Here is a 26325-nt window from a genome sequence, read left to right as displayed (position 1 = left end):
CCTGTGTCAAATCAAGTTGAGAATGGGAAAGTCAGATACGAAAATAAGTCCCTTTCCATCCTAACCATAGAAAATATTTTCTGTGGGCATTCTGAACAGCAGGAAGTTTGAGCTATTTTTGGAAACTTTTCTTCAACTTCTAGAATGTACCATTCACAGTCACACTTTTTTTGTTGTTTTAAGGGACTTAAAAACAGCTGAGTTTAAGGCTGCTTCCACCTTTTAAAAAAATCATAAACTCAATTAATTTAACCAACAACATATGACTACCTGGAAGTTAATAACACAAAAGAAACAAGGACAGTGAACATTTTACAGGCAAAAACAGAAGGTTCTTTACGAAGATAGAGGCACAGTGTGCATACACACACACACACAGAATAGGAAGTCATTCCATCTCCTGTATTTTCAATGCCATAATAATAATAACCAACCAATCCTAGGCAATACTACTTCTCTATAGCAACTTTGGCCTATTTATAAGGTGATAAAAGTGATAAAAGAAGAGTTTAAAACTCTTATGGAATGTTGAAGCTTCTTTATATCTAATAGAGTAACATTAATAAGTATTTGATACTCTCATGTTGAAAGGTATTTAATGTGCTGTGTTTTTTTATAGCCCCACTATGTACTACTGTCTAAGATAACAGATGCATGATGCTCCATAAGGGGTGGCTCTAGCAAAACTATGAAGTAGGAGAGGTTTTTCTTCAGAAACAGTCCCCCTCCATTTTCTGCAGGCCTGTCTTCCTGGGGATGAAAAATGAGGACCCCCTTTTACCCAGCACCTTCCAAGAGACAGACCTGTGGGGTGTCTGCTCTATGTTATCTATTTCTCTCCTTACAACAGCCTTATAATACATGTATTAAATCATCCCAATTATTCAGAGATGAGAAAACTAAGTCTCATAGAATTTAAGTGACATGTGTAAAATAAAGAAACTGATCAGTATCTTTAAGAGATTTATCTGGGTTTCCCCTCCCCAAACTGGGCTCCCCCAACATCGGGCAGCTCCTCACACGACCACCTGCACTATGGACTAATTCACACCAACCTGTTAAGGACCAGCCAGCATTGGAGTTCATTGATTCTCTTAGGGGTATTCCTATTCTAAAAGTGACCAGGCAGGCATGATATTAACCCAAATCAATGGCTCTAGTAGTAAAATTTGAGACAGGTTGACAGGACTTCAGAATGCCAAGACTCTTTAGAGATCATCTATTCAACCTCTTCTCCTATTAATACAGATTGAAAATAACTAAAGCCTGAGAGGGAAGGTGATTTTGCACAGGTCACAGAGCAAATCAGGTGCAGAGCTCAGAAGAGAGCCAGTGCTCCTGATTCAGTCCTGTTTTTTTATGGGATCAGCCACAAATATTCAAACGTAGGATAAGAAACAAATTCCAGGTTAAATAGGAATTATGTCGATGCTGCTAATTCACACTGGCCATTCAAAGTGGTGGTCAGAACTGCCTGAATTTGAATCCTGGGGTCATGTCTGACTAATTGTGTGGCCTACATAAGGTATCTTCTCTTTGTCTTGGGTTTCCTACTGGGTATATGAGAATAACAGTATGCTCTGCCTTGCAAGATTATCGTGAGGGTCAAATGTGATAATCTATGTAGAGTTCTAACTTCTTTGTGCTCAGCATATAGTAAGCACTGAATAAATGTTAGTCACTGTTACTATCCTTACAATTATTTTTGCTATTATTTGTATTACGAGTTCAGATAGTTGACATATAATTGTTTCACTTTTAGGGAAGAAGGTAGAAACAACTTCTTGCCATCAAATTCATCCCCCTCTTCTTCAAAGGCAGCCCTAGACAGTCGTAGGAATGAAGGTAAGATGAGCAGAAGGTCAGCACCAGCAATGAAGAAATTACCTTTGAAAACAGAAGAGCCGACTGAGCATTTTCATTTGATATTCAAAGTCAAAAACGCCCCCCATCTTTCTCAAACCTACTCTTTCTCATTTACTTCCTTTTTCCCCCCCCAAGTTTTAGTGGGAAAATTATGTTATATAATCAACATACAACATTGTGTTAGTTTTTGGCCTACAAAACAATGACATGGCGTATGTATACGCTGCAAAACGATTACCAAAGTAGGTTTAGTTAACATCTACCATCTCACAGTTACAATTTTTTTCTTGTGATGACAACTTTAAGATCTACTCTCTTAGCAATGTTCAAATATACAATACAGTATTATTAATTATAGCCACGAAGCTGTACATTACATCCCCAGGACTTACTTAACTTATAACTGAAAGTTTGTATCTTTTGATTGTCTTCCCCCATTTTGCCATCCCCCATCCCTGACTTCTGGCAACCACCAATCTTTTCTCAACCTATGAGTTTGTTTTTTAGATTCCATATATGAGAGATACTTATTATACTTATCTTTTTCTGTCTGATTTAATCACTTAGCATTATGTTCTTAAGATCCATCCATATTGTTACAAATGGCAGGACTTCCTTCTTTGATGACTAATATTCCGTTGTGTGTGTATGCATATACATACCACATTTTCTTTACCCTTCAGATAAATACCCAAAAGTGGGATTGCTAGATCGATCATATGGTAGTTTTAATTGTAATTTTTTGACAAACCTCCACTACTTCCCACAGTGGCTGTACCAATTTACATCCCTACCAATAGTGCACAAGAGTTCTTTTCCCCATATACTTGCCAACACGTATCTCTTGTGTGTGTGTGTGTGTGTGTGTGTGTGTGTTTTAAGATATATAATACCATTCTAACAGTTGTGAGGGGATATTCGATTGTGGTTTTGATTTGCATTTCCCTGATGATTAGTGAAGTTGGGCATCTTTACATGTGTTTTTGGATGATCTGTATGTCTTCTCTGGAAAAATGTCTGTTCAGTTCCTCTATTTTCCAAATTGGATTGTTTGTTTTCTTGCTGTTGAGTTGTATGAGTTCTTTATATATGTTGAATATAAACCCTTGATCAGATAAATAATTTGCAAATAATCTCTCTCATTCCTTGAGTTGCCTTTTCATTTTGTTGATGGTTTCCTGTGTAGTCCCACTTGTTTTTTTCTTTTTAACTTTGTTGCCTTTGCTTTTGCTAACAAAGCCAAAAACTAATTTCCAAGACAAAAGTCAAGTAGTTTACCCATAAGGTTTTCTTCTAGAAGGTTTATGATTTCAGATCTTACATTCAAGTCTTTAACCTGTTTTGAGTTAACATTTGTGTATGGAGAAAACAGTGACCAGTTTCATTTTTCTGCATGTGCTGTCCACTTTTCCTGCCAACATTTATTGAAGAGACTATCCTTTTTCCATTGTATATCCTGTCCTCTTTGTTGTAAACTGACCATAAGTGTAGGTTTATTTCTGGACTTTCTATTCTGTTTCATGGATCTATGTTTCTGTTTTTATGCCAATACCATACTGTTTTGATTACTATAGCTTTTAAATATAGTTTGATATCAAGATGTGTGATGTCTCCTGCTTTGTTCCTCTTTCTTGAGATTGCTTAAGGTATTTGGGTTTCTCTGTGGTTTCATACAAAATTAAGGATTATTTGTTCTATTTCTATGAAAATTGCCTTTGAAATTTTAATAGATTGCATTGAATATGTACATTATTTGAGATAATATGGACATTTTAGCAATAGTAATTCTCCTTATCCATGAGTATGGAATATCTCTCCATTTATTTTTTCCTTTTTTTCATCAATGTCTTCCAGTTTTCAGTATATAAGTTTTTTACTTCCTTAGTTAAATTTATTCCTATGTATTTGTTCTTTTGATGAAATTATGAATGGGATTCTCTTAATTTGTCTTTCTGATAGATCATTATTAGTGTATAGAAAAGAAACTTATTTTTGTATATTAATTTGGCATCCTGCAACTTTACTGAATTTGTTTATTCTAACAGATTTTTCATGAAGTCTTTAGGGTTTTCTATACATCATCAGCAAATAGACAGTTTTACTTCTTCCTTTCTGATTTGAATGTCTTTTTGTGTTTTCTTGCCTAATTGCTGTGGCTAGGACTTCCAGTGCAATGTTGAATGAAAGTGGCAAGAGTGGGCATCCATGTCTTGTTCTTGATCTTAGAGGAAAAGCTTTCATTTAAAGTTCCTCACTTTCTCAAGTCTAATCTTTCTCATTTACTTTCTAGTTCAGTTAAAACCCTGACCATCCATCCAGACACCTAAACGGCTTTTTCCACACCCACCACCCACTTGGTGACCTAGTGCTACAGCTTCTCCCTGAAATAGCTCTCTGTAAATCTCTCTTCTCTCTCCCCATTCTACCTGGTTCCTGCAAAATTAATTTTATTAATTGATTTTTGCCTGGACCTCTCCAGTGGTCTAAAATCTGAACTCACTACTCTTTGCAACCTACTCACTACCTCTAAAGTCACTTTTGCAAAATATAAATAAGATCAAATAATTTCTTCCATAAAGGTGGCATGGTTTCTCCTCCTCAGCAAGGTATATATGAGCAACCCAGGCTCACTGAAACACTCGCAAACTCTCTAGCAACCCCAATTTCAAAACATGAACTTTCCTTCAATGTGGAACACCTAGTTCCTTCTCCAGAGAACTCCTACCACCTACTCGGATCCAGTACATCCAAACATGAATTCCTCTGCAAGCTCTTCTAGATTTCCTCCTCTCTCCCTTCCCTGTGTTCCCAATGAACTTGTTCCTATTTCCATAAAATACTCACCATGTTGATTATTGTTACTTGTTTTCTTATCCTTATTTTATGCTAAACTGATTTCTGAAAGGCATTGGGCTCATTGTTTTGGTGTCTGGCACTGGGCCTACACAGCACTCAGTAGATGCTTCACAAATACCACTTAATAAACTGGCTCGATGGTACAGAAAGTAAAAGACATGGGAAAATGAGACCTCAGCAACTATCAAAGTTGATCTCAATAAAGCTAGTTTCTGTAATATATATGACTAACTGTAAATGATTAAGTAAGGAGTCTTTAGGAATGTGATACATACTTGCAAGTGACAAAGCTCTCAAGTTCCCACTTATGCCTGCTTAATGTTCATCAGTGGAGAGATAGTCACCCCCTCCCAGATTCAGTTTGATTCTGCAAGACCTGAACACACAAGGTATTTTAAGTGCTCTTGGAATCCGGTAGCGTAAGTTGAGTATACTTTCCCTCATAAAATTCTATGAACTGGACTCAGGTAGTAGGTGCTTAATAAATGTTGATTTGCAGTGGATTTGAAAGCAAAGTACAACTCACGTTTTAGACTAATTCAACACAATGACTGATCATGCTTAAGGTAATAGCTTTAAGCTAAAGAAAAATCAATGTGTAGACTGAAAAGCAGCCAAATGTTCACTCCCCTGCCTTGTTCCACAGTCAATGCTGACCTGCTTCTTGATCTTTTCCAGCTTCTCGGCTTTTCTAACTTCTTTCTGTCCTTACAAAGGAGGGGCCAGTTAGCAAGTGTTGCCCTGTGCCTGTGATGCACTTGTCCTGTGTTTTGATGTTGATGTAATATGTGTGAAAGTTCAGCTGCATTATTAAAAATATCCTACTTTTCCTAATGCCTCCCTTCTGTATGATAGGTTAAGTGGGATTCTGCTTGAAAGAAGACAGAAGTGTGGACTGGAATGCTCTAGCATCCTTTCATCTCCAGTTGTGGGACTGTAAGTTAAAGGGAGTCCAGAAACTTTTGCTTTTACTGAAATGACCCTTAAAATTTTTTCTAAAAAAAGCTTTGGCATCTAACTCATTAGATGTCCACTGAACACTTCTATGCCAATGTAGGAAATAGGAAAGATTCAAAGCAATGCACTCTGCTATAATTTATTTTGGGGTAAGAAAAAGACAGCAGTGCCTTGGAGAATAAATCATTAACTAAAAGTCAAATGGAGATACCCTGGAAACCAGTGAGACTAGTAGGCAGCAGAGGGATCAGGCAGCTGTGATTTGCCTGTTCCCCCTGGTGACTTCTAGAGGAAAGCATCTCACAAGCAGGACGAACTCGGCACACTGCGCTCCCTTCTATTTCACTTTTCAAACTTGAAGTTATTTTTAGATGACCCAGCCCTCTAATGCCAGGCAGGACAATTCCCAGCCCACTGCGCCTCAAAGCACCTTCCCCTCCCCAGCATGCTCCTTTAAACATTGGGAAGGAGTCTATCGGTTTTCTCCTTTGCTCTCTGCGTCCGGTCCACTTCCCCTAAGCCCCACTCCAGACCTCAGTCCCGGGGGCCACAGGCGTCATTCCGCTCCTCGGCTCATGCACCTGCTGCTGCTTCTAGAAAGGCGAATCCTTTAGCTACTAGGAATGAGGAAGGGGCTCCTTGAGACCCGCGCCCTCTACAGGGGGGCCAAGGCAGACCTCTGTCCCCACAGGCTCCGCGGGGGTGCAACAGACCACCCCCCACGCCGTGCACAGTCGCCTAACCTGACCGCGCTTGCCCGCCCCCTGCCGCGGTTCCCCCGGCGTGGCCAGGGCGCCGCGCTCAGCCCCGGCAGGACGGGTGCCGGGGCGAGCGGGCCAGGCGGTTACATAACCGACCTGCTGGACGTCCGCGATGCGCCGGCAGAGGCTGAGGCGGCGGCTCGGGCGGTCGGCGGGGCCGGCGACTGCGGGCGCGGCGCTGCCTGCTCACCTGCGCGCCCGTGCGAGCGCGCGCGGGGGCGGGCGCGGTGCCCGCGGGCCTGGGCGTGGGGCCGTGCGTGCGCCCCGCCTCCGGGGCTCGCTCCTTCGGTCCGTGGGTCTCTGCCGCCTGCCCGCTGCTGCCCGCAACCACCGCCGCCGTCACCCGGGACAAAGCGGCTCCGGGGAGGGGCCGAGCCAGCGGCTCTCACAGCAGCCGGAGGAGATGGGCGCGCCCCCAGCTCCGACTCATCGGGCCAACCTCCAATCAGACCCCAGGAAACCGAGAGCCCCTGTCTGGCCTCCTCTCACCGCCTCCCCGCTGACCCCGCGCCCTCCCCGGCCCCCCACCCGCCCCGCTGCCCGGGCTTGCACCCTGCCCTCAGCCCCACACCCCTTCCCTTCCACTCGGGGTGCCCAGGAGCGGGTGAAGACCGTCTGGGAACTCCGCGCCGGAGCCTGTCGGCGGGAGTTCGGCCTCGGCGGGGAGGGGCTTCTGGGGGTCACACCGGGGTGGGGGCCTCATCGGGCGTTGGAGCGGAGAGGAGGCTGATGCCGAATCTGTGTGACTGGGTCGCGACGGCTAAGAAGAAACGCAGAGGCAAACTGTGGGTGAGGCGTCCGCGAGCAGACACTGATCCTACAAGCTGACTGACCCCCCCGACCCAGGCAACTGAGAAACGCGGGGATGCCCTGGGAGGGACCGCGGGCGGCTCTGCGCTGGGGAGGGGGCGCGGGCGCCCTCTACCGCGAGACCTGTGCCCCGCCCCGCCCACGTGGCTGAAGGTGCCCGGCGCGGGCTGCACAGCGCTGCCAGGATTCGCAGCCACCAAACCTGGGACAGAAGAGCTTCAAGGACACCCTATTGTGTGAGAGCCCGTGACACAAGGAGTGGGAGACTGGTACCCTACAGTAAACGGTTGAATGTGAACGAAATCAAGGGTAGATCTGTTGCTCAACAAACTTAACCCTGGTAGAAGCCTCTGTTTTACGAAATAAAGCAATGCAGAGCTGGAAGGAAGCCTGTGGCTTAAGGGTGGCACCGGTAGGGACAGGGCTTTCTCACGGCAAGAGCGAGTCAATAATGTAGAAGGTCATAATAGGGAAACTGAGGACAATTGAAAGAAGGGGGTGTGTGGACCAGCCTGAGGGAGAGAATGAATAACAAATTTAAATAAGTTCTGTGTTCTATCATCTTTCTAATTGCTATATAAGTAGGCCTTTTGGCTTTTACTTTTTATGATTTTGTTTTCAGATAGCAATATTAAAAGTACATTGAAGTAGTCCATAAGCTTCAGTTATTCCTCTCTCATCCAGACAGCACATTGTTTTTTCCGAGGTTGACATAAAATTAGATCCTTTATTTTTTTAATCAAAAAAGATAGGCCTTGGCTATTACCTCTGATTAATCTGCACTAATACAAATAAAGACAGAAGTTCAATGTTGAAAATGATCTTAGACTCCTACTCTTCCAAACTTCTTCTGAATGCATAAATCCGTATTTGCTGATTTAGATGAATTTCATTCTTAGAATTGTCTGAAAAGACATCCTTGTATTGAGCCCAAACTTGCATTCCTAGGATTTTCACTGATTGGTTCTAGTTCACTTTTTGAAGCAATGGAGACAAGAGTTCAAGTCCTTTTGCAACTGACTGTCTCAAATACGTGAAGATAGACATCATATCTCACTCACCCCAAGCCGCCCTGAACAACTAAAACATCCTCAGTCCTTTAATGGTAATTAGAAGCCAAGATCTAGGTGCGAGGTGTGGCTTGTTGCTGTATGGGTCCTTCTACCCAAGGCCTTCTCAGTGAAAGGGCTGGGAAATAGATGTATGCATATTTGTATACATACAAAAATATAATGTATATATATGAATAAAAATTTACATCTTTATTTTCACACCCATCTTTCCATATATTGAAAATCATGGATTTACAACAGTCCAGTAATTCTAATCTAATGTCCCAGGATTTATTCTAGGTTTTTCCCCTTTCCAGATGTATACCTCCCTTCTCAGACAATGGGGAGACATGGCTCCCACGATCCTCAATTTTTTGCTTATTTGTTCAATCTTCTGCTGGACTACTGCCCACTCAGGTACTGTCTGTATCCAGGCCTCAACTCCTACTGGACCACCCCTACTCAGATGGCTTCCTCTCAAGTTTCCAACTGCTTTCCTGCAAGAAAAGAAACAAAAGAAGAAAGAGATGTTGAAGTAAAGAATTGTATATAAAAGTCCATGTGTAATCTGATCAAAACAAGATAAGATGAGCCAATCATTGTCTTGAATACTATTTCTGCTACTTTCTCTTAAATGCCAACATGCTTAATTTGATTTCAAATCACTCGGTTGATCCATGTTGAATTTACTCTCAACTAAATTACCTTATTTTTTTCATATATTTTACTGTTAAACTATATACCTGTCTCAAAACTCACCCTACATTCTCTATCTGAATAGTACAATTCTTATAAAAAAGTAATTCTTTTACAAAAAGTAATTCTTTCTATTAGAATAAGTCCACCAGCTGTAATCATTCAGATCTTAATTTTTCTCTTTAGTGTGTGTTATTGACAAACTTTCTAAATATGCTATTCTATATCCTTATGCAAACCATTGATAAAATTGAATGAGATTAGAACCTGGGGAGTACCACTTGAGACTTCCATCAATGTCAGTGATTGTCAAAGGGTATTTGGGAGCTCTATTCACTTTAGATGAATCAGAATCTCTAGGGGCTTCCCACATATTCTCCCTGTGATTATAATACACCCCCCCAGAATATACATGCTTCTCCTCCTTTGGCCTTCACCTTGAGTTGAGTCTCATTGCTCTTGTAATTGAACATTATTAATAGAAGCACATCATATTTCTTAGGTCTACTGGGGAAATTAGATTGAGAATTACCACTCAATTAAATCAGAACTCTTTGTTTATAGAATATTGAAAGTAATAGAAAAAATATATGTATTTGCCTTCGTGTGACAAACATTCATTTATTCATTCAACAAAAATTTGTTGAGTATCCACTACATGTGTGATATGATTGGATACTGCTAGTCAGTACTAGAGATACAGCAATGAATAAGACAAAGTTCTTGCTCCCACGGAACTTATAATCTTGAGTGAAATGTTTTCCTCAAAGGTTTGCCTACTTTATTGTTCTTGACTTAGAGGAAAATTTAATTCATCTAGTGTAAATTTTATTGAAAGTCATCTGCGACCATGAGAAGATTTCATATTTTCCAAAGATACATGCTCAACTTTTTTTCAAGGAAAGGACTTCAGACCCTTTGCTTCCTTACTAGGGGAGATTATAGGGGGCTGGATTTGTGAAAAAAATTGAAGGTTACTTATCACTTCTAACAGAAACAGACACAATATTGGATATATTTTTAAGTGGTTACTAAGTCCTAAGGACTATTCTCTGCAATTCATATGTATGAATTAATGTAATCCTCATCATACCCTATAAGATAGATAGAACAATTATTTCCATTTTACAGATGAGAAAACCAAGGCATAAATAAATAGATTGCTTAGCTCTGGTAAGCTGAGCCAGAGTGGAACGTCCTAAGTAGTCTGGTTCGAGACCGGATTCTTCTGCATGTAAGAAAATGTAGTCATTCCTTTTCACTGACCACACACAGGGTGAGTTGGGTCTCCCGCCTCAGGGCTCTAGCAGTGCTTTTTCGTATGTACCTGTGTAATGCCTGTCACATTACACCATTTGAAAATTCACTGACAGATGGCACAAGCAACTTATCCTACTACCTAGCATGGAATGTGCTTTCAGTAAATGTTTAACTGTTGATAGGGAATTCAGGCTTAGAGAATATGGCTTTCCTGAGGTCAAAGTGATGATCTGTGGAAATGAAGCAAGGCTATTGCTGTAATGGATAAAGAAGCTGCAGTCATTCTTATTAGCCAAGACAGGGGAGTGTTTGATCATTTTGAGTTTGGATAATACTCATTTTGTCTCTGTTCATATGTGATTGCAGAAGACCTTGCTTTTGTCTTGATTCCTCATGGTGCTGGAATGTTTTGTGAAACTTTTTATCCAGTAGGAGAACATCAAGGTTGAGCTGGTCATGCCAGACATATCATAGCTGTCAGGACCGCTTTTCCCTTTATTACCAGTGCAATATTGTCACTGTGAAATAAGCCCTGCTTCACCTTGGTGACCTCACATAATCACCAGCATATCACCATTCTGAATATTAATCAGTAATACCTACTTCTTACTAATGTCCACCACATGTTCTACAAGTGGAAAATAGGCAAAATAATATGAGTACCTTTGAAGGTTTTTGAAAGATGAAGAAGTAGAAAACTCCCAAGACAACTAGAGAAAAAAAAACAAAAAGGACGTGGCTGCATGGTGGTCAGTGAAGAACAGGGAGCTGTGTCTGTACTGCAGTGGTTTGGGAAGATGTTACACAGGGTGGGATTCAGCCTAGGCTTTGAAGAAGAACTGAACTTGGAGAGGAAAATAAGAAGGTGGTGGGTCTCTCAAGATAACACCAGAGCAGATGATAACAACTGTCTAAACACATTATTGTCATTAAGAAGTCTCACACAGAAAAGCTCTTATCTTGACAACAGAATGGAAATGGAATCAGGACCAGATAGAGACCCCATTACCAGAATCCCGAGGTGGGGGCTGATTCTTGAAAACCAAGAGGATCTAGAGACTGTAAGCTTGCTAGTGGATTGTATCAATGAGGCAGAGCTCCTTATGGGCGTCCCTCTTCCCTAAAGTTTGGATCAAGTCTAGAGACTAGGAGGGGATGAACTGCAGGCAAGGGTCTGAGAAGTGCAGGGCTGGAAACAGTGGGCCCAGCACAGGAGGATGTTTTAATTTCAAGTCCTGTTTACTCGCTGGATGTCCTTGAATGAATAAAGTACTTTACTCCTCTAAACCCCAGTTTTCTCATCCGCAAAGTCAGGATCATGGTAATCATACCATGTGTTGTTGTGAAAATTAAATACCACAATGCTCAAAAAGCATTTGACCCAGTGTCTGCCCTCAATAAGTTTGGCCATCATCATCACCATTACTACCATTGCCACCATCACCACCATCACCATCACCATCACCACCATCACCATCACCACCATCACCATCACCACCATCACCAGTCGCCATCATCACCACCATCGCCGTCGCCATCACCATCACCACCATAACCACCATCACCATCACCACCACCATCACCATCACCACTGCCACCACCATCACCACCATCACCACCATCACCATCACCATCACCATCACAATCACCATCATCACCATCGTCATCATCACCACCACCACCATCACCACCATCGTCACCATCACCACCACCACCATCACCACCATCGCCACCATCACTGTCACCATCTGCTTCATCATCAGCTGCATCATCATGATCATCAAAAAAAAAAAAAAAAAGGGAGAGAGAGCTCTAAGGTAAAAGTCATCAAAGTATGGCCCTCAGGCCAAATCCAGCTTCCACATATTTTTATAAATTGTTTTACTGAAATACGGCCACACTCATTTATGTATTGTCTATGGCTGTTTTCCCACCAGCTGTTGATTAGTTGCAATAGGGATCTCAAAACCCCCAAAGCTGAAAATACTTGCTATCTAGCCCTGCATAGAAAAAATTTTCTGACTTTTGCTCTAAGGCAAGAAAAGTCAAATGACCATGGCTATGTTAGAAGCTTTGAGGACTCCCATGTGAACAAAGCAGAGGTGTGGCATAGGAAGTATTAAGAATAGGTTGAAAAGACAAACTGAGGCACACATATTTGAAAAAGAACAGTCATATAAGTTAAGAATTTTTTTTAAACTATTAAGCCATATTCTAATCATTTCAAATCAATGGAACTAACTCTCTCTCTAGGACCACCTACAAAATTTGGGGAACCCAGCACAAAATGAAAATACAGGGCCCCTTGATTAAAAAGGATTAAGAATTTCAAGGTGATGACAACAGAGCATTAAACCAAGCACAGGGCCTTTCTACACAGGTTGCATGCCTCTGTCTCTGTCCTCTTGTATAAGCATTTGCCATTGTGCACACACACGCACACATCCTACACTCACAAAAATATTCTACAGTTGGAGAGCAATGTAAAGGCAGTCAGTTGCTAACTTAGACTTGGGTTTCTGTCTACCTACCAGAGCATTTTTTCCTATAAATGATTTCTCTACACCCACAACCTCCTCCTCCTTCAATTTTATGCAGCAATAAGAACATTTTCCCTCCATCTAAGTCTCCCTCTTCATTTTTTCATGACACACCCACAGTTTCATTTAGATGGTAGAGGAGAACTGTCTCTGATTTTTCTTTTTCCATTTGTTACAGCATGAGATGGCCAAGAGAGTCTAATCTGCTTCCACAGTGCCCCCAGGTTCCTCATGCCAGGACGAAAGCCACTGTTTCCCGTGTTGGGTCTTATTTCACTTGGGGTGTTGGGAATGTGTAAAGATGTACAGCAATGTGTTGGTAGAATGACATGCATAAGAACAGCCACAGGGCAGCTAAGCTGATCTGTCTTTCCTTCACAGAAATAAGTATGTGCAAGAGGCTGCAATATGGTAATTGTCTGTTAATCTAAAATGCATGAGTTACTTGGTTTGCCCAAAAGGGCAAAAAATCACAAAAACAGAACAAAAAGATAGATGAGTTGTATTCTGTTTTCAATGCTCTTTTGATAGCCCAGGGAGTGGGGAATGTATATATAAATAAGTCTTTTATGGCCTATAGTGAGGAAAAAATTCATAGATAGATAAATATGATATTAGAAGCTTTCTGATGTTATTGTGTTGTTTTAAGTCTGCAAATAAAAGCAAGATCCTTTGGGGCATCCCAGAAGTAGGACTTGGGGCCAATTTCAGGTATGATCACAGAGCCATAAGTCCCATGGTGAGGGAGGTCCTCCCGCAGGGGTCCAGACAACTAAGCCCCTCAAGGATGCCTGTGATGCATTGGTGTGGGTTGATTTTCTTAAGAAGGAGCATTAATAGGGCCATCTAGGCATTTGCCAGGCATGAGTCAGATTCCTCTGGGGTTTGATAAGGTGACGGACCACTCTGATAAATTAATTTGTATTAAGGTGCTAATGGATGATAATGGGCTTAACCAGGACCAGATTCTTCAGTGTCTGGCAGCCACTATCTGTCCTGTCTCTCTACCACCCTGTTTTGCCCTGTTCTGAAGCATGTCCTCTGCTTTCAGTCTTCGAGCTATGCACTGGCAGTTCCTTCTGAGAATTTCAAATACTTCCATCAAAGATCAACTGAAAATGACAGCAACAAATGCCACTTACATTCTAAGACAATGATTCTCAAAGAGTTGTCCAGGGACCAGAAGCATTGGCATCACGGGAGAAGTTGTTAGAAATGGACAGTCTCAGGCCCACCCTGATTTACAGACTTGGAAACTCCAGGTGGAACCTGTGTTTTAACAAGACTTCCACGGGATTCTGATGCATGCTGAAACTCCAGCCCATGATTCTAAGCACATTACCTACATCAGTTCATTTAATTTTCACAACCCTCTGAGGTAGGTACTAAGATTGCCTCCATTTTACGAATGAGAAAACTGAGGTACCCAAAGTTGCCAGAGGTCCTTGGTTGGTAAATGATAGAGCTGGGCTTTAAATCCAGGCAGTCTGGCTCAAAAATGTGGATGTTCTACCACTCAGCTATGTTACCTTTCAGCCAATGTTTTTGCAAAGCTTTCTGTGATTCCAATCTCCCAAATCTCACCAGATTTTATCAGTAGTTCTAACATCACTTTCTTCTCTTATGATGCTTGTTTTTTTCTATCATTCTATTCCCAGTACCCAATTTCTATATTGCAATGAGCCAACTGTGGTATATGATGAAAGAAATAATTGAATGAACTGATCAATTAATCCATAAATGTTTTGACTCAGAAGTAATTTGATTAGAATTTTCCAGAGTGCTTTCCCAAAGAAAAATACAGGTTCCAGAATCCTATCCTCTCAGCTGCTTAACCAGAGTCTTCAGGAGTGGGGCCTGAGTATCTATATTTTCAAAAGGAAAGCTGAAAACAAGAACCTGGGTTTACGTTGTTCCCAAAGACCTGATTCTGCATACATGGAAGCCCTGCCTTAATTGGTACTGAAAATTTCAGATAGTTTGATAAGACCAAGTTGAGGGCCTGAATAAAAAAGGAAGGGTTCTCTTTGGATCCTCAAATCCTACTGCATGTGGATTTGCTGACCCCGTAGCCAATTTTTCCTGGAAGAAATCCTGAACATGTGTTAGATGTTTAGCCACATTATAAGAGATCCCTTGAAGATCAATATAACAAACACCTGCATTTAGTACCACTGAGTTGTACACGGGAAGTTTTTTTTACTCCCGGAACAGGCAGTCCTTGGCATACATATAAATGGGTCATATTCCAAAAATGTATTTGTAAGTGGAGTTGTTTGGAACTCAGAAAACACTTTCCCACAGAAGTAATATTAGAAAAGAGAGTTCCATTTCTCTGCCAAAACACAAAACCTGATTTAGAACAGTCTGTCTCTGAAACAGCAGTTCAGATGGGCTATGTAGACTTACCATGGGAAATGCGGCTGGCCCTGTCCAACCTGGACCTGAGGATGACGGGAGCACAGTGACTTCTCTGTGTGGCTGGGCTTGACGTGCCGTGGCTCTACCCACACACACTTGGGTGGCTACCAGCTACATGGTGCTCAAGGTTAACACTCAAAGGGGATTGCTTGGGATCAAATGAAACCTTCACTCCCTTCCCTTGCAGTCAGGAGTTGCCCCGGATCGTAGCTCAGGGTTCCCCAGATAGGGTGTGGACAGCAGCAGGGCTTGTATCTGAACCTGGTAGCCTCTAACATAAATTCTGGAACTATTACACAACCTATAGTTTTAACTTCAGGGCAACTGCAACTACCTTCTCTACTACAACTACAGTAATATTTGGGGGATGAATATGGAATAAGTGGAAATAAAACTGCTGCTAAAAAGTCGAAAAGAGAACTAAGTTTCTACTTCTTCCTTGGTCATTAATAAATTAGCTCCGTGACATGAGCCTAAATTCTCTGGATCTTAGTTTCGCTTTGTACAGTGTTAGGGAAGAGGAGTAGTTTCTAAAATCTCTAAGTTCTCTCTAGATCTAATATTCTAGAGTTCAATAAAAATAGTTCACTCTACTTCAATGTGAAGAGATTTGCCAGTCTGCCAACCATTCTCCTATGATTTCTATACCTGGCAAGTGACATACTGAATCATGATCTCCTTTCAGGTCCAAAGATGCTACAAGAAAAGCCAAGACTGGTAAGTTACAGTTACATTTCATTCTATTCAATCAAATTTATTTCATTTAATTCTTACTTGCCCACAGCCAAACTTCATTGAGACAATAGCTCTTTGAGTTTAAGCCCTGTAGTCAATGAGGCATTTCTCAGCACACAACAAGTTAAGGACCAAAGTGGTAAAATAATAATAATGGTAATAATAAGGAATTTATCAGAATTTTGACGTGAAAGGTAAAAAAGAGGAAAACAATAAAGGAATTTAAGGAAATTTGAAGTTATTTCAGAAAAAAAAACCTTTAAGAGGAATCAATACACTTAATGTGCACCATGATAGACTTGAATTTAACTCAGAGCAAAACGTATTGTTTTTTTGATAGAACCTCCTTCTCCAAAAGCAATTCTACCTTGAGGAAAAGAAGTAAGGAAATGTGGTTATTATCACCCAGTTGTGTTTTGGGATTGGTAATGTCTCTGATAGAATTTGTGCCCAGGTACCACATTTCAACTGTTAGATAGTACATGCCTGTGATATGCTACAGCTGTGTCTGCAGTTGGCATTAGGTGCCTCAAGAAGGCCCAGTTAGCTTCCACTGCCATATATCATTAATGAGATTCAGTCCTCTGGCCAGAAAGAAGAGAAATTTATGTTCCCAATTCCCTTAAAAACAAAAAAGGCCCAAACAAAACAAAACAAAAACAAAAATTATCCTAAATAATATACAACAAAAATTCCCCAAGCCCCAACATTTTAGCCAGCTGTCTAAGAATACTGGGAAATTGTTTGGGGTAGGGAGAAAAACAAAATCCGGTTCTAGAACCTTTGAAGTTTCAGGTCTCAGAACCAATGATTTAATCTAATAATAATATTTTATAGGCCTCCTACTGTTTGTCAGACACTATACTGAGTGTTTGATGTGCATTATTTAATTCAGCCCTTAAAACAACCTAGGGAAATATGTATTACTTCCACTTTGTTTAGAAAGCATTTATATTCCCATTCATAGTAGAAAAAAATGAGGAAAGGATGGGCAAATGACCAAGAAGAAAGACAGGACTGCATGTACCCTCAACCCCAGTCATTCAGACAGATCATGAGTTTCAATTATACAAATGCCACAAACAGCTTCTGAGGCTGAAGTGATGACAATGAACTTCCATGTCACAAAGGTTTTTTGTTTTTTTTTTTTTAAGTCATGTGGGGGGTGGGAGTTGCACAGCACGGAGGAGAAGCACTTTTCCAGGAGTAGGAGCACAGAGGTTCCATTACAAACCAGAGGCTGGGAGGGCCCGAGATGCCAGGGGTCTTGAATCAGAGGGAGCAGAGCACCCAGTCCTGCCCAAGCAAGCCTGGGCACTTCAACCCCCTGCTGAGCCTGAGGTTTGAATCATTGCTCCTTTATGTCCTGTGACTTTCAGGAAGTTACTCTGTTTTTTTACATAGAAAATGAGAATAATACTAGTGCCTACCTTTCAGGCTTGGAACAGGTCTCCAGTGAGAGCGTACACATACGGCCTTAGAATAGCACCTGCCAGGTGGTAATATTCTGTAAGCATTAGCCAGCATTTTCACCTGGTACAGCAACTCCTTGTGTTCCCTCATACCAAAAGCCTTCCTGCATCTGGTAAATCGCAGGGATCATATGTAGCCCCAAGGACCCTGAAACAACTCATTTTTACTCTCTAAGAATAAACCTGATTCTCAATGTGTGATCCCTGGGTGGGCAGCATTGACTTTGCCTGGGAGCTGGTTAGAACTGCAGTGTCAACTGAGCAGTGACAGTGGTTGCCATGGGGAAAGGGGGCCTTGGGTGTGTGAAATAGGGGAAGGGGATAAAGAGGTAGAAAATCTCAATCATAGTATAATTTGTTCCAGAGAACGTAGTACAGCATGAAGAATGTAGTCAATAATTCTGTAACATCATTCTGTGTTGACAGAAAGTAACTACACTAGTTGGGGTGAAGATTTAATAATGCGGGTCATGTCGAATCACAATCTTGTATACTTGAAACCAATATAATATTGTGTATCAACTATACTTCAATAAAAAAGTAAAAATTTATACACATTAAATATTTAGCATAAAAAGAGGGAAAAAAGGACTGCAGAATGTCAGGACCCACCCCAGACCTGAATCAGATTGTGAGTATTTTAAGACCCCCAGATGATTTGTGTAGGCACTGAATTTGAGAAACTCTAATCACAGGCAAATACAGAGTAGCAATTCCCTGTGGCCTTCTGATGGTGCATGGCTGGAGGCTCCTTAGCCCTCAGATTTCAGGACAGAAGCAAAACTTGTAGTGTCTACAATATGCCAGGCTCCTGGGCCTCTCTCTGCCTTTCCTATTCTGCTCTCTTTAGTTCAGAATGGACTTCATCTCATAATTCCCCTGGTGGAAGGCATTATTCAAGATTCAACTCAAGTACACGAAAACTCTTCCAATCTGCCCTCCTGCTATTCCAAGAGGGAATTCACCACATCCACCTTTGTTTCTTTATTGAAGATCAGACCATTGCTGTTTGAACTTCTTTGACTGTGATGCATGGTAAGAAACATATTTTACAGGCACAGATGAGCATATATACACACACACACCCAACCTGTATATTGCTAAAATGAAAGGTTCATGAAAGAATACTTTTACTTATTATTTGCAAAGGACTCAGATATTTTCAACATTACTCTGTTTCATGTATTAGCATGCTATGTGGATCATAGCTGACAATCTGTAAAACCCTGTATGTAGCTACTTTAGAGGAACTACAACACTAGATTGATGATTTAATTTCATGTCTATCATCTCTTCTAGATAGAGAGGATGTGGGCCTGCATCTGACTCACACATGGACTCAAGATTGTTTGGTAAATGAATAATGAATAATGAATGGTGGCTCTTGTTATGATCCATTTTCATAGCTTGCCTTTACTCCACCCCTTAACTCCTTGGTCCCACTGCCATAATTAATAGAAAAAAATATGAGGGCCTGTTTATGCAACAACCTAGCAACCACTTATCATGAGTATAACCCCATGCAATGAATTTCTATGCTCACAATAGGAATTTTTAAATGAAAAGGGATTGTGCTGATAATAAGACAAAAAAGAAAAATTGTTAGTTTGAAAAGGAGTAGCTTGATTTTGAGGTTTTGTTATTGTTCATGACTGATATTTTATTAGTTTCCCCATTGTAAGTTAAATGGAGCTTGTGTCACTGCAACTGAGACACACTGAGAACGTCCTCATTTTGGCAGATGCCGGCCTGCCATTCAAGCCTCTCCATCGTGCTCTGCCAGTTCGCCTCCGCTTTTCCCTTTAACACCTCTGCTCTTCCAGCCTGAGAGTCCTTACTCAGAGGCTTCTGTTGGGGAAAAGGATGATCAACCGCATCCGTTTGTCATTTATATCCCAGGCTTGGATGTGACACTGTAGCCCATAAGGCACAAAGGAAGTTTGACAGGTGTCAGGACCTGCTTTCCTAAGTCACAGGGCCAGTGCAAGCTGCCCTTCTTTCATTCACAAGAGGGGAATGGAAGAATCAAAGACCCAGAAAATAAGCCTGGAAGGAATAGCAGTTTTTTTAGTTTTACCCTTCACTACAGTGTATTAAATTAAGCCACCTATTCACATCTTTCACATCTTTGCAGATTATTCTCAAATATTACATCTATATATAACATCTGAGAGTCTGAGGTTGGAGTTTTAATGATGGCTCTTAGTATCTAAGTGACTTAGTTTATCCATAAAGTGGAAATACTAATAGTACCTTCCTCAGAGAGGTTTATGAGGGAAAAATAAGACAATGCATATAAACCACTTAGAACTGGATTTTGGCACATTGTAAGAGTTTAGTGAATGCTGGCTACATTTAGAATTATTATTATACACAGAAACTGTATACACAGATTATTCCTCTCCTAGCACATGTAGACATTTAAGGTCACGAGAGATCTTCAACATAAAATACTACACATACTGAGTGCAGTGTGATATCCTAGGTTGGATCCTGGAACAGAAAAGGACATCAGTGGAAAAACTGGTGACATCAGACTAAAGTCTGCAGTCCACTTTGTATCAAAGCTAATGTCTTAGTTTTAAAAGACATGCCAAGATTACATAAAGTGTTAACACAAGGAAAGTTGAGTGAAGAGTGTACAGGAACCTATTCTGTCCCATCTTTGCAACTTCTAGTAAATCTAAAATAATTCCAAAATAAAAAAGTTATTTTTTGCAATGCCACCCATAGTTTTTGAGAATGTGGTAATGACAAAGTTGTGCTAGGCACCATGGAAAATCAACAGATAAAGAAAGTATGAGTTTGTCTTCAAAGAGCTCACAGTCTCATTATGAGAACAAGACAGTAATAAAATTACTATTAACTGGCCAGAAGATAATAAATGTCTTGATGGAAGTGGAAACAAACTCTCATCAGCCTGATATTAAGGACCAGCTTTATAAAGACCCTTGCTCTCCATGGCTAAATCCACCAGTTCATGAACAAACACAGCCTCCCAACTCCTGCCTCCTTGCGTGGTTACTCAGCCTGGATGGTATTTCAGTCGTGGAATTCTTTCCAAGGAGGGGGCTGCTCTCTAACATTCATTTTTTAAAATAAGCTATGGAGTGCATGGGAAAAGAGCAGCCACCTTGCAATCAAGACAAACAGATCAAACTCAGGTTCTCACCTCCACAGACAAGTTGGTTGAGCCTCATTTTCCCCTGTAAAATAGGGAAAAAAATATTGAACTTGCTGCCTGTAATGACAAATACATAAATGAGATGATGTCATAAGGGCATACACTCGGTCGGTTTCATTGTTACCATTATCGTTAGAAATTATCTGTGAGGTATGTGCGCTGGCGCCCATACTTGAGTATTTATTCAGTTTTCAGGTCCTCATTTCATTTGTCAAAGGCCTTGTTTTGGAGAGTCCAGGTCTGTTTGGCAAAATGGAGAGGGTGTCAGACCCCAGTGGGGGAAGCTATATAGATTAGGGGTTATTTGAATAGGCTTCAGAGCCAATTGACCTCAATTTAAATCCTGGCCTTTCTACTTACCAACTTTCTACCTGTGTGTCATTTTGAAATTGACTTAACCTCTCAATGCCTCTGTTTTCCTACCTGTAATATGTGGATGATAGCACTTACTTCATGGAGATACATTTTGAGTAATTCATGTGTATAAAGTCTCCCTAGATCAGTACTTGGCAGATAGTTAGCACTCAATAAATAATAGCTATCACTATTAGTCATTATTATTCAATAACATTTCCTTTTTCCTCGATGGTCAATACCCTGTTTTGTTCAGATATGGGAATGCAAGGTGCTCAGGGAAGGGGGCTCTTTTCTTCAGCTCCAGGGGTTGAACCACGATTGGGTAAAATCATTTATAATAATCCCTTCTCCTGTTCCAGTTTAGGTACAGGTATGTGGCTGAAGTCTGGCCAGTAGAATCTAAGGGAAATCTGGTAGCTTCTAGGGAATTCCTTTACCTCCTGTTCTGAATGCAGTTGTGAGGGGATGTGATGGTAGCCATCATATGGCCGTGAAGGGAGCCAGGAGAAGCGCCGAGAGGCTACGTCAGGGCCCAGACATCACGGAGCTGCTGAGCCATCCCCCTTTGGACACTGTGTTATGTGGGATAGTAAATATCCTGATTGTTGAAGCCACGTTTAGGCAAGTTTTCTTTTACTTGCAGCCAAATGTAACTTAAGTAATATTGGAAGTCACAGACAAGGAGAGATAGGTATCATCATTCCCAGTATTACGGATGAGAAACCGAGGTTCACAGAGGTTAAAGTAATTCCCCAGTGTTAAACAGCTGGTAAAGAGCAGAGACTGAAAAAGGCATGAATAACAGACTTTAATCTCTTTCTATTAAACTTTGTCTCGGTCCATTAATTTTTTCAAAAAATGTTGATTTGGTCTGCAAGATACCCTCATGGACCTGGTGGCATTTTCTGGCTTCGGGACTTGTGTGGAGTTTCCAGTGGGCAGAGCAGGGCAAGCACATTCCAGAGGCTGCAATATGTGCATTTCCAGGCCTTCACATGCTCAGGGGAAAGCCTGCCACTGGATAACTGAGGGATAAGTCTCCAGTAAGATACAATACTTCCAAGAGGTCTGAGTTGAGAATTTTGTTTCCCACATATTTGAAAAATCAGTGTCCACAAGATGTTTAGTAATTAATTATTAGAGCTAATACCAGTCTGACGAGATATTTGATTTGATACCAACATCTCTTTGGAACATAAAAAGATAGGAACAGATGGGAAAGAGCCAGAGTTTCCCAATGTAAGCCCTTTTCTTTCTTTCCTTCCCAGTTTGGAGCGCTTCCCTGTGCCTCTATCTTTGAGAATAGCTTGGATCCTCCAGCCTGCTTATAGTTTGGCATCTTATTCATTTACTCATTTCTTTATGTAACCATTTTGTCAATGAATATTTTCAAGCAGCTACTCTTTCCTAGTCAAGTTGGGGTGGACAGTTAATATCAGTCCCCACTGATGATTAACCAGGCATAAATGTGTCAGGACGGCTGTATTTCCTAAGGTGTTTCATATATGTTATTACTAATCCTCTAAATTATTTTTCAGGGTACACGTCATTATTTCTAACATCATGGCTGAGGAAACTAAGTTTCAAGGAGGCCAAAGCCATTGCCCACAGGGTTATACAACTCGTCAGTGCAGATCTGGGTTTGAACCTGGGTCATTCAGACTCCACGCATGAAAGCATTAAGTACAGCAAAGGGAGGAGGGGTTTTGTCGGGGGTGTGGTGGGGTCAAATATTGTTGGAAATGCTGGGATTGGAGTGAGAGAAATGAAAAGAGAGTAAAGTTGCTGGGATATGACCTGATGAGAAGACGTGTGTGTCTGAGGAAAGGACAGAGAAGAAAGGTGTCTGAGAGCAGGAGAGGGGCCATGACAGGGCCGTGAGGGGTGGTTGGCTAAGGCCAAGACGGCCAGAATGGGCTTAGGGGATCGCAAGTCATTGCTGGTTGTCGTACAGAGAGGATGAGCCCATTTCTTTCTGAGAGACTGAGCGAAGAAAGAAGGCAAGATGAAGGACACACCCCAGAAAGGCCGCACTGCTCACAGCACAAGAACTCAAGAGGGCCCAAAGACATGATGCTTTGGTCAACATGAATTAGTTACCAACACTTAATAAGCAGACTTCCTATAAAATCCTGTGCTGGCAGTGTCTCTTGAAAAAATACCAGGATATCTGGTTCTGGTTTTTTGGACCCCTCTCTTCTAGAGAGTCTAGGCAACCTGAGCTGAATAATGGCTGCCATCTCTAGTTGGCAGCAGGCACACCGCGCCCTAGTGCTCTCCACCAAGCCTGCTACACAAACTGGTAACATCTGCCTGGGCCCTGTTGGCATTTCACTTTGCTCTACCCTTGATAATCACCAAAGAATTAGCTGCAGATCTCTCTGGAGAATGAGATTGCTGCTCATTTTTTAAAAAGTCAGCAAATTACCTAACGGCATTTTCTAAATTTCCTCTGAGTATTGTGTATTGCCTTTATAAGAAAAGAAAATGTGGATGTTATTTTTAAAACTATCAATTCCACAAATATTGAGGGAGGAGCTGTGGCTTGGCAGGGATCCCTGTGAAAAGATCCAGGGGTTTTATTGAAGTTGGGCTCAATGTGAGCCAACATTATGACACAGCAGCTAGAAAACAAAACAAAACTAAACAAAACCCTAACAGATCATTGGAAGCTGTGGTCTCGTGGTGCTCTGCGTGGGCCAGGCCTCATTGGGAGCATAAGCCACATTTTATTGGAGAAAATGATACACTAGAAAGTGTTTGCTGCTGGGAAACCAAGATAGGACTCTGTAAGTCAAATTATGTGAGGAATAGTTGGGAGAAAATAGACATAGTTAGCTTGGGTTTTTACAAAAAAATCAAAGAGATATGGGATAGCCATCTTCAGGATTTGGAAAGATGAAATGTGGTTAAGACAACGTCCATGACTCAATGTCAATGTAGAAGTTAAGGAAAGCACCAGAGTGGTGGGAAAGGAATTCCACACTGACATAAAAGGGATTTAAAATACAGATTTATGCAACAGTAAGCTGACTTGAAATCTTCAGGCAGAGACCACATGGATGCCTATTTGAGGTGGAAGTTTGGACCAGATGACCTCAATGCTTCACCCTCCAGACCCAGGGGCCCTCTCTTCCTCTCACTAGTTTCAGGACAGTTCACAGTTTTCCAAGTGCAGACCACTGGGATGATGATGAGAATTCATGCCAGTCAGCCTTCAGGAAGACATGAAGCACAACTGCCAGTGGCCAACCCGCCTGAGCTTTCCCAAAGTAATCTCCCTTTGTGAGGTGGAAAACATAAAATATTTTCCAGAATTCAAAATAAGAACAAGCTACATCAACCATGTCTGTGTTGAGACACAGAACTACCCCTTAGACACCTATGGGAGAAGAGAATTGACACTGTGTTTGATTAGAGACCTCAATAGCCTTTGCTGGTTCCCTTAGCCCTGTCCGCACCTTTACAAATAATCTTGACATTAGTTTCTAGCCACTTGAGCTGGATTCTATTTCCTGCCGGTTCCTGGATGGTGCAGCTGTTCCCTGACTGTGTATCCTTGATTATTTTGAATCTCAGATCCCTTATTTGTGAAATCATCCAGGTCAAACTTGTTGCAATCATTTGCTGCCTGGGTCTCTGCTTTCTCTCAGATATATTACCGTATATTTTGTGGGAGGAGAAATACTCTTTCCACCATGAGGTCTAAGCATGTTGCAAAGATCTGGCCAATAAAAGTATAGAATCCTCTTAGTAACGATGACTGGATCTGGATGATCATCTTATCCGATCAGAGCCAATGGGATACTGTCTAAGATGTGGGCCTATTGGGCAGAGGGATTCTTTCCCCCCTGGACCTGAGACTTGGAGCTATGAAGACATAAGAGTGCAGCTGCCTAGAAGTCAGTATGCGGAGAGAACCTACCTGACAGTGACCAACAAAGAAGGAAGCAGGACCAAGAAACGAAGAGAGACAGGGTGCTAAAGAGCTTGTTTCAAGGCCTAGATAGTCATGCCCACACCCTGCAAGTTCTGGGCTTTTCACGGACGAAGTTAACACATTCTCCCTTTTTGCTTAAGATAGTTGGAAATGGATTTTGTATCCCTTGCCACAAAGGTCCTAACTGATATAAAAATACATATTTTATAGATTTGCATTGAGAGTTAGAAATAAGATAAAGTATTGACAGCAGTCTAGCAGAGTTCATTAGCATTCCTTCAAAGGCACAGAGTCCTTATCCTCTGTAAGAAACAACTGTATCACAGACATTTTTTAGTTAAAAAAAAAAAAAAGATCTTGGAAATCATTTGGGTTTGAAGGGCAAAGGTAGAATGGTGTCCCTAAGGCAGGCAGGACCATCATTATCCCCTGGGTGGCCCCTCTGTTTAAAGTCCCAGGCCTGCGACTGTGAACTGTGATCTGGTCTGAGATTCCAGAACCACCAGCTCAAGGTGCCACAGGGAAAATCTGTGTGCTCCGTGGGGGAGGCGCCCCGACGGCCTCTAGGCACTGTTCAGAGTCCGCAGCGCCCGGGTGAGAGTGCTGAGGATGGCGCGTTGTTTTCAGCACAGCTCAGCCATATTCCCGGCAGTCGTGGGCAGTTTGAGAAAAGGTGCCACCAGGGTTTGGGAGCTTAAGTCTCTCCTCTTTTCCACCCCACTGAGCCATTCCACCGAACTTACTCTCGGCCCTGCTGCCCTCGTTGGCCTCCTCGGTGCTTCTCTGAAAGGTGGCTGCCGCCTGTTTTGCTTCCCAAACAGGAACGAGAGCCTGAGGACGGGAGGGGCCTCTTGGCCTTCATCTTCATGTCGATGTCTTTCCTCATTCATGCTTTCAGCCACTCATTCAAAAGCCTTCGCTTAGACCTCCTACCTAACAAGTAGTAAGGTAGACGCTGGAGCTATTTAAAAAAAAAGAATAAAAAGGAGTCATGGATCCTATGTGAAGAAGGCCGGGGTCAACGAGAGGCCTGATCGTTTCCCTCACACGATAGGGGCTTTGCCCTCAGAAACCATGGTCAGAATGGAACTTATTGGTACTGGAGGGCGGGTGCTGTTTCTAACAGGCTGACCTCCTGGTTTTACCGAGATGCTCAGGTCGGGGTGTTCTCCAGGCGGTCAGAGGAAGGAGGCTCGTCGTCAGAGCTGGTTCTGGACTTCCCCAGGGACAGAGGACGCTCGGAAGCCGGGGGAGAAGGGGATCTCTGAGGACAAGGGCTCAGAATTAGGGGAAGGAAAACTGTCTTTCAGAGTCAAGGGCACAAAGTGTGGCATGATTAAAGTATGGGAGAGGGGGCACATATGTCTTAGAAATTGTCTTCACATAAAACATGCAGTTTTTACATGGCTAAAATATAA

At 41.8% G+C, this 26325-nt stretch overlaps 1 protein-coding gene and 1 long non-coding RNA gene across 3 annotated transcripts in view; one reads left to right on the top strand and one right to left on the bottom strand.

The window, feature by feature from the left end:
* The window catches only part of RCAN2 (regulator of calcineurin 2), a 230062-nt gene extending 223292 nt beyond the window's left edge, over positions 1-6770 (bottom strand). The window contains exon 1 of one of the 2 annotated variants that reach the window (XM_073224387.1): positions 6537-6770. The gene's annotated coding sequence lies outside the window, so the exon portion shown is untranslated. The remainder of the gene's footprint in view (positions 1-6536) is intronic. The other variant, XM_073224388.1, reaches the window with a different exon arrangement.
* Positions 6771-15904: 9134 nt separating this feature from the next.
* On the top strand, positions 15905-18931 carry LOC140846770 (uncharacterized). The gene is made up of 3 exons (XR_012126173.1): positions 15905-15936; positions 18277-18461; positions 18726-18931. It is a non-coding gene; the product is annotated as an uncharacterized lncRNA (long non-coding RNA).
* Positions 18932-26325: the final 7394 nt, after the last annotated feature.

The sequence above is a fragment of the Manis javanica genome, chromosome 16 (assembly GCF_040802235.1).
Source record: "Manis javanica isolate MJ-LG chromosome 16, MJ_LKY, whole genome shotgun sequence".
NCBI lineage: Eukaryota > Metazoa > Chordata > Mammalia > Pholidota > Manidae > Manis > Manis javanica.
The sequence above is the reverse complement of the archived record's forward strand: the minus strand, read 5'-3'. Positions and strand labels throughout refer to the sequence as shown.